At 69.5% G+C, this 10,000-nt stretch overlaps 1 non-coding gene across 1 annotated transcript; it reads right to left on the bottom strand.

Moving 5' to 3' along the window:
* Positions 1–9,525: 9,525 nt before the first annotated feature.
* Positions 9,526–9,644, bottom strand: LOC148023697 (5S ribosomal RNA). Its single transcript, XR_015693991.1, has one exon. It is a non-coding gene; the product is annotated as a 5S ribosomal RNA (ribosomal RNA).
* Positions 9,645–10,000: the final 356 nt, after the last annotated feature.

Raw genomic sequence — 10,000 nt, 5'->3', positions numbered from 1 at the left:
CTCCAAATTTTGCCCCCCCCCCTCAACACACACCACACCACACCACCCCTCCCCCCCCTCCAAAATTCACCCCCCACCCCCCTCAACACACACCACCCCACACCTCCCCTCCCCCCCCCCCAAAAATTCCCCCCCCCCCTCAACACACACCACCACATCCCCCCCCCTCAAAAATCCCCCCCCCCCTCAACACACAAAACACCACCCCTCCCCCCCCCCCTCAAAAATCCCCCCCCCCCCCAACACACACCACACCACACCACACCACACCTCCCCCCCCCTCCAAATTTTGCCCCCCCCCCCCCCCAAAAAATTGGCCCCCCCCCTCAACACACACCACCCCTCCCCCCCCTCCAAAATTCGCCCCCCCCCCCCCTCAAAAATCCCCCCCCACCTCAACACACACCACACCACACCACACCAACCCTCCCCTTCCCCCCTCCAAATTTCGCCTTCCCCTCAACACACACCACCCCACCCCTCCCCCCCCCCCAAAAATTCGCCCCCCCCGTCCAAATTTCGCCCCTTCCCCCCCCAAAAATTCCCCCCCCCCCCTCAACACACACCACACCACACCACCCCACACGACGCCTCACCCCCCCTCAAAAATCCCCCCCCCCCCTCAACACACACCACACCACACCACCCCTCCCCCCCCCTCAAAAATCCCCCCCCTCAACACACACCACACCACCCCTCCCCTTCCCCCCCTCCGAATTTCGCCCGCCCCTCAACACACACCACCCCACCCCTCCCCCCCCCCCCGCCCCCAAAAAATTCGCCCCCCCCCCAACACACACCACCCCACCCCCCCCCCCCCCAAAAATTCGGCCACCCCCCTCAACACACACCACACCACACACCCCCTCCCCCCCTCCAAAATTTGCCCCCCCCCCCCCCCCCCCCAAAAATTCGCGCCCCCCCCCCCCTCAATACACACCTCCCCACCCCCCCCCCCCCCTCAACAAACACCACACCACCCCTCCCCCCCCCTCAAAAATCCCCCCCCCCCCTCAACACACACCACACCACACCACCCCTCCCCCCCCCCCCCCCCCCCCAAAAAATCACCCCCCCGCCCCCCTCAACACACACCACCCCACCCCCCCCCCCCCACAACACACACCACACAACCCCTCCCCCCCCCTCAAAAATTCCCCGCCCCCCCCTCAACACACACCACACCACCCCTCCCCCCCCTCAAAAATCCCCCCCCCCCCTCAACACACACCACACCACACCACCCCTCCCCCCCCCCCCCCCCAAAAAATCCCCCCCCGCCCCCCTCAACACACACCACCCCACCCCCTCCCCCCCCACAACACACACCACACAACCCCTCCCCCCCCCTCAAAAATTCCCCGCCCCCCCCTCAACACACACCACACCACCCCTCCCCCCCCCTCAAAAATCCCCCCCCCCCTCAACACACACCACACCACACCACCCCTCCCCCCCCCCCCCAAAAAAATCCCCCCCCCGCCCCCCTCAACACACACCACCCCACCCCCCCCCCCACAACACACACCACACAACCCCTCCCCCCCCCCTCAAAAATTCCCCGCCCCCCCCTCAACACACACCACACCACCCCTCCCCCCCCCTCAAAAATCCCCCCCCCCCCCCTCCAAATTTTGCCCCCCCCCCCAAAAAATTGGCCCCCCCCCTCAACACACACCACACCACACCACCCCTCCCCCCCCCCCTCCAAAATTCGCCCCCCCCCCCCCCCCCCCCCCCCTCAACACACACCACCCCACCCCCCCCCTCAACACACACCACACCACCCCTCCCCCCCCCCTCAAAAATCCCCCCCCCCCTCAACACACACCACAACACCCCTCCCCCCCCGCCCCAAAAATTCGCCCCCCCCTCAACACACACCACACCACACCACCGCTCCCCCCCCCCCCCTCCAAAATTCGCCCCCCCCCCAAAAATTTCCCACCCCTCCCCCCTCAACACACACCACCCCACCCCCCCCCCCCAACACACACCACACCACCCCTCCCCCCCCCCCTCAACACACACCACACCACACCACCCCTCCCCCCCCCTCCAAAATTCGCCCCCCCCCCCCCCCCCTCAACACACACCACCCCACCCCCCCCCTCAACACACACCACACCACCCCTCCCCCCCAAAAAATTTGGCCACCCCCCTCAACACATACCACACCACACCACACCACCCCTCCCCCCCCCCCCCCCCAAAATTCGCCCCCCCCCCCTCAATACACACCTCCCCACCCTTCCCCCCCCCCCCGCCCCCAACACACACCACCCCTCCCCCCCCCCCAAAAATTCGCCCCCCCCCCCCCCCTCAATACACACCTCCCCACCCTTCCCCCCCCCCCTCAACACACACCACACCACACCACACCACCCCTCCCCTTCCCCCCCTCCAAATTTCGCCCCCCCCTCAACACACACCACCCCACCCCTCCCCCCCCCCCTCCAAATTTCGCCCCTTCTCCCCCCCAAAAATTCCCCCCCCCCCCCTCCCTCAACACACACCACACCACACCACCCCTCCCCCCCCCACCCCCCTCAACACACACCACCCCACACCACCCCTCCCCCCCCCAAAAATCCCCCCCCCCAACACACACCTCACCACCCCTCCCCCCCCCCTCAAAAATTCCCCCCCCCCCCCCCCCCTCAACACACAAAACACCACCCCTCCCCCCCCCCCCTCAAAACACACCACACCACACCACCCCTCCCCCCCCCCCCTCCAAATTTTGCCCCCCCCCCCCCCCCCCAAAAAAATTGGCCCCCCCCTCAACACACACCACACCACACCACCCCTCCCCCCCCCTCCAAAATTCGCCCCCCACCCCCCTCAACACACACCACCCCACACCTCCCCTCCCCCCCCCCAAAAATTTCCCCCCCCCCCCAACACACACCACCACATCCCCCCCCCCCCCTCAAAACACACCACACCACCCCTCCCCCCCCCTCAAAAATCCCCCCCCCCCCCCCCTCAACACACAAAACACCACCCCTCCCCCCCCCCCCCCTCAAAAATCCCCCCCCCCAACACACACCACACCACACCACCCCTCCCCCCCCCCCTCCAAATTTTGCCCCCCCCCCCAAAAAATTGGCCCCCCCCTCAACACACACCACCCCTCCCCCCCCCTCCAAAATTCGCCCCCCCCACCCCTCAAAAATCCCCCCCCCCCCCCTCAACACACACCACACCAACCCTCCCCTTCCCCCCTCCAAATTTCGCCTTCCCCTCAACACACACCACCCCACCCCTCCCCCCCCCCCCCCCCCGTCCAAATTTCGCCCCTTCCCCCCCCAAAAATTCGCCCCCCCCCTCAACACACACCACCCCACACCACGCCTCCCCCCCCTCAAAAATTCCCCCCCCCCCCTCAACACACACCACACCACACCACCCCTCCCCCTCCCTCAAAAATCCCCCCCCCTCAACACACACCACACCACCCGTCCCCTTCCCCCCCTCCGAATTTCGCCCCCCCCTCAACACACTCCACCCCACCCCTCCCCCCCCCCCGCCCCCAAAAAATTCGCCCCCCCCCCCAACACACACCACCCCACCCCCCCCCCCCCCCCCCAAAATTCGGCCACCCCCCTCAACACACACCACACCACACACCCCCTCCCCCCCTCCAAAATTTCCCCCCCCCCCCCCCCCCCCGCCCCCAACACAAACCACCCCTCCCACCCCCCCCCAAAAATTCGCGCCCCCCCCCCCCCTCAATACACACCTCCCCACCCCCCCCCCCCTCAACAAACACCACACCACCCCTCCCCGCCCCCTCAAAAATCCCCTCCCCCCCCCCCTCAACACACACCACACCACCCCTCCCCCCCCCCCCCAAAAATCCCCCCCCCCCCCCCCCCCCAACACACACCACCCCAACCCCCCCCCCAACACACACCACACAACCGCTCCCCCCCCCTCAAAAATTCCCCGCCCCCCCCTCAACACACACCACACCACCCCGCCCCCCCCTCAACACACACCACACCACCCCTCCCCCCCCCCTCAACACACCCACACCACCCCACCTCTCCTCCAAAATTCTCCCCCCCCCCCCTCAACACACACCACACCACACCACCCCTCCCCCCCCCTCCAAAATTTGCCCCCCCACCCCCCGGCCCCAACACACACCACCCCTCCCCCCCCCTCCCAAAAATTCGCCCCCCCCCTCAATACACACCTCCCCACCCTTTCCCCCCCCCCCCTCAACACACACCACACCACCCCTCCCCCCCCCCCCCCCCAAAAATCCCCCCCCCCCCCAACACACACCACCCCACCCCCCCCCCCAACACACACCACACAACCGCTCCCCCCCCTCAAAAATTCCCCGCCCCCCCCTCAACACACACCACACCACCCCGCCCCCCCCTCAACACACACCACACCACCCCTCCCCCCCCCCTCAACACACCCACACCACCCCACCTCTCCTCCAAAATTCTCCCCCCCCCCCTCAACACACACCACACCACACCACCCCTCCCCCCCCCTCCAAAATTTGCCCCCCACCCCCCGGCCCCAACACACACCACCCCTCCCCCCCCCCCCCAAAAATTCGCCCCCCCCCTCAATACACACCTCCCCACCCTTTCCCCCCCCCCCCTCAACACACACCACACCACCCCTCCCCCCCCTCTCAAAAATCCCCCCCCCCCCCCCTCAACACACACCACACCACCCCTCCCCTTCCCCCCCTCCAAATTTCGCCCACCCCTCAACACACATTACCCCACCCCTCCCCCCCCCCCCCAAAAATTCGCCCCCCCCCCCTCAACACACACCACCCCACACCACACCACCCCTCCCCCCCCCCAAAAAAATCCCCCCCCCCCCCGCCCTCAACACACACCACCCCCCCCCCCTCAACACACACCACACCACACCACCCCTCCCCCCCCCCCCCTCAAAAATCCCCCCCCCCCCTCAACACACACCACACCACACCACACCACACCACCCCTCCCCTTCCCCCCCTCGAAATTTCGCCCCCCCCTCAACACACACCACCCCACCCCTCCCCCCCCCCGCCCCAAAAATTCGCCCCCCCCTCCAAATTTCGCCCCTTCCCCCCTCGTCACTCCCCCACCCAACCCAACCCCGCGCCACCCCCATGACACGGCACACCCCCCCACCCCACCGCACCCCCCCACGACGCCCCCCCCCCCCCGCACCCCACCTCGAAAAACCCCGCTCCCTCCACGCCACACCACAAATGCCTCCGAAAACCCTGCTCGACCCACCCCACCCCGCGTCACCCCCCCACGACATGGCGCACCCCCCACCCCACCGCACCCCCCAACGACGCCGCCCCGCACCCCACCTCGAAAAACCCCGCTCCCTCCATACCACCCCACCACGCCTCCGAAAACCCCGCTCGACCCACCCCACCTCGCGTCAGCCCCCCACGACACGGCACACCCCCCACACCCCACCGCACCCCCCCACGACGCGGCGCATATCCCCCCCCCCCCCCCCCGCACCCCACCTCGAAAAACCCCGCTCGACCCACCCAACCCCGCGTCACTCCCTCAGGACACGGCGCACCCCCCCACCCCACCGCACCCCCCCACGACGCCCCCCCGCACCCCACCTCGAAAAACCCCGCTCGACCCACCCAACCCCGCGTCACCCCCCCACGACACGGCGCACCCCCCCACCCCACCGCACCCCCCCACGACGCCCCCCCCCGCACCCCACCTCGAAAAACCCCGCTCCATCCACGCCACACCACCACGCCTCCGAAAACCCCGCTCGACCCACCCCACCCCGCGTCTCCCCCCCACGACACGGCGCACCCCCCACCCCACCGCACCCCCCAACGACGACGCCCCGCACCCCACCTCGAAAAACCCCGCTCCCTCCATACCACCCCACCACTCCTCCGAAAACCCCGCTCGACCCACCCCACCTCGCGTCAGCCCCCCACGACACGGCACACCCCCCACACCCCACCGCACCCCCCCACGACGCGGCGCATATCCCCCCCCCCCCCCCCCGCACCCCACCTCGAAAAACCCCGCTCGACCCACCCAACCCCGCGTCACTCCCTCAGGACACGGCGCACCCCCCCACCCCACCGCACCCCCCCACGACGCCCCCCCGCACCCCACCTCGAAAAACCCCGCTCGACCCACCCAACCCCGCGTCACCCCCCCACGACACGGCGCACCCCCCCACCCCACCGCACCCCCCCACGACGCCCCCCCCCGCACCCCACCTCGAAAAACCCCGCTCCATCCACGCCACACCACCACGCCTCCGAAAACCCCGCTCGACCCACCCCACCCCGCGTCTCCCCCCCACGACACGGCGCACCCCCCACCCCACCGCACCCCCCAACGACGACGCCCCGCACCCCACCTCGAAAAACCCCGCTCCCTCCATACCACCCCACCACTCCTCCGAAAACCCCGCTCGACCCACCCCACCTCGCGTCAGCCCCCCACGACACGGCACACCCCCCACACCCCACCGCACCCCCCCACGACGCGGCGCATATCCCCCCCCCCCGCACCCCACCTCGAAAAACCCCACTCGACCCACCCAACCCCGCGTCACTCCCCCAGGACACGGCGCACCCCCCCACGACGCGGCGCATATCCCCCCCCCCCCCCCCGCACCCCACCTCAAAAAACCCCGCTCGACCCACCCCACCCCGCGTCACCCCCCCACGACACGGCGCACCCCCCCACCCCACCGCACCCCCCCACGACGCCCCCCCCCGCACCCCACCTCGAAAAACCCCGCTCCCTCCACGCCACACCACCACGCCTCCGAAAACCCCGCTCGACCCACCCCACCCCGCGTCTCCCCCCCACGACACGGCGCACCCCCCCACGACGCCCCCCCGCACCCCACCTCGGAAAACCGCGCTCCCTCCACAGCACCCCACCTCTCCTCCAAAAACCCCGCTCGACCACCCCCACCCCGCGTCACCCCCCAGGACGCCCCCCCGCACCCCACCTCGAAAAACCCCGCTCCCTCCACAGCACCCCACCTCTCCTCCAAAAACCCCGCTTGACCACCCCAACCCCGCGTCACTCCCCCACGACACGGCGCACCCCCCCACGACACGGCGCACCCCCCCACGACGCCCCCCCGCACCCCACCTCGGAAAACCGCGCTCCCTCCACAGCACCCCACCTCTCCTCCAAAAACCCCGCTCGACCACCCCCACCCCGCGTCACCCCCCAGGACGCCCCCCCGCACCCCACCTCGAAAAACCCCGCTCCCTCCACAGCACCCCACCTCTCCTCCAAAAACCCCGCTCGACCCACCCCACCCCGCTCGACCCACCCCACCCCGCGTCACCCCCCCCACGACACGGCGCACCCCCGCACCCCACCTCGAAAAACCCCGCTCCCTCCACAGCACCCCGCCACGCCTCCGAAAACCCCGCTCGACCCACCCCACCCCGCGTCACCCCCCACGACACGGCGCACCCCCCCACCCCACCGCACCCCCCCACGACGCCCCCCCGCACCCCACCTCGAAAAACCGCGCTCCCTCCACAGCACCCCACCTCTCCTCCAAAAACCCCGCTCGACCACCCCCACCCCGCGTCACCCCCCAGGACGCCCCCCCGCACCCCACCTCGAAAAACCCCGCTCCCTCCACAGCACCCCACCTCTCCTCCAAAAACCCCGCTTGACCACCCCAACCCCGCGTCACTCCCCCACGACACGGCGCACCCCCCCACCCCACCGCACCCCCCCACGACGCCCCCCCGCACCCCAGCTCGAAAAACCGCGCTCCCTCCACAGCACCCCACCTCTCCTCCAAAAACCCCGCTCGACCACCCCCACCCCGCGTCACCCCCCCACGACGCCCCCCCGCACTCCACCTCGAAAAACCCCGCTCCCTCCACAGCACCCCACCTCTCCTCCAAAAACCCCACCTCTCCTCCAAAAACCCCGCTTGACCACCCCAACCCCGCGTCACTCCCCCATGACACGGCGCACCCCCCCACGACGCCCCCCCCGCACCCCACCTCGAAAAACCCCGCTCCCTCCACACCACCCCGCCACGCCTCCAAAAAACCGCGCTCGACCCACCCCACCCCGCGTCACGGCGCACCCCCCACCCCACCGCACCCCCCCACGACGCCCCCCCCCCCCACCCCACCTCGAAAGACCGCGCTCCATCCACAGCACCCCACCTCTCCTCCAAAAACCCCGCTCGACCCACCCCACCCCGCGTCACCCCCCCACCACACGGCGCACCCCCCCACGACGCCCCCCCGCACCCCACCTCGAAAAACCCCGCTCCCTCCACAGCACCCCGCCACGCCTCCGAAAACCCCGCTCGACCCACCCCACCCCGCGTCACCCGCCACGACACGGCGCACCCCCCCACAACGCCCCCCCCGCACCCACCTCGAAAAACCCCGCTCCCTCCACGCCTCCGAAAACCCCGCTCGACCCACCCCACCCCGCGTCACCCCCCCCACGACACGGCGCACCCCCGCACCCCACCTCGAAAAACCCCGCTCCCTCCACAGCACCCCGCCACGCCTCCGAAAACCCCGCTCGACCCACCCCACCCCGCGTCACCCCCCACGACACGGCGCACCCCCCCACCCCACCGCACCCCCCCACGACGCCCCCCCCGCACCCCACCTCGAAAAACCCCGCTCCCTCCACGCCTCCGAAAACCCCGCTCGACCCACCCCACCCCGCGTCACCCCCCCACGACGCCCCCGCGCACCCCACCTCGGAAAACCCGCTGCATCCACACCACCCCACCCCGCGTCACGGCACACCCCACCGCACCCCCCCTCGACGCGGCGCATCCCCCCCGCACCCCACCTCGAAAAACCCCGCTCCATCGACACGACCCCGCCACGCCTCCAAAAACCCCGCTCGACCCAGCCCACCCCGCGTCACCCCCCCACGACACGGCGCACCCTCCACCCCACCGCACCCCCCGACGACGCGGCGTATCCCCCGCGCACCCCACCTCCAAAAACCCCGCTCGACCCACGGCACGTCACCTCACCCCCCCACGACATGGCACACCCTCCCTCTTTAGAAATCGCGCTCCGCAATGACACGGCACACACACCCCACTGCACACGACCCCCTCCCGCGACACGGAACCTTCCACCCCCCGACGGACCTCCTCAAGAAACCCCCCCACGACATGGCACCCCCCCGCGACATGGCACACCCTCCCTCCTCAGAAATCCCCGCTCCAACAACCCGCCCGCGCAACATGGCACGCCCTCCCTCCTCGGAAAAACCCCGCTCCACCGAACCCCCCCACAACATGGCACACCCTCCGCTCCCAAAATACCTCGCATCTTGAGGAGGGGGTATCACGTGAGAGCGAGGCAGAGGGAGGGGCCAGGCACGACGTACGCAAAGACAATCGCGACGAGGAGAGGAGGCGCCGCGTCATGGCAAGGCGAGGGGGTTTCCTACCACGATGTCAGCGTTGGAGAGTCGAGACGTGATCCGAGGGGATTTCCATGCCACGGTCTCGAAACAAGCATGCAAAAGGGTGCAGCACCAGGACTTCCCGGGAGGTCACCCATCCCAGTACTGTTCTGGCCCAAGCGCGCTTAACTGCGGAGTTCTGATGGGATCCGGTGTATTAGCGCTGGTGTGACCGCACCACAAACACAAAGGAATTCCAAAGAGCTCTTGTATACTCGGAAAGTGGCACGAGAGAGCCCAAGAGCGAGGCATGGCGGCATGCCATGCCGCTCATGCCACGGAGGACGCGACTAAACGCGAACCCTAAACCCCGCGCACATGGAGGCGACGCACAAAAGATTGAATGCCGCCGTCGCGTGCCATTTCTAACACGAAGGGCAAGCATCCACGTGAAGAGCACCCCGTGCACACATAGGCGACGACGTAGAAAAGATCGAGCCGCAGAATACGTGCCACGGAGGACACGCGCCCACGGCATGCCACAAGGCGGTGGGGGAGAGGGGGGCATGCCATTCATACCACGAGGACCCGTGTCC

This window comes from Lygodium microphyllum, chromosome 16 (genome assembly GCF_053477565.2).
Source record: "Lygodium microphyllum isolate KBCC chromosome 16, Lygodium_microphyllum_v1.1.10, whole genome shotgun sequence".
Taxonomy (NCBI): domain Eukaryota; kingdom Viridiplantae; phylum Streptophyta; class Polypodiopsida; order Schizaeales; family Lygodiaceae; genus Lygodium; species Lygodium microphyllum.
This window is presented reverse-complemented; position numbering and strand designations above follow the sequence as displayed.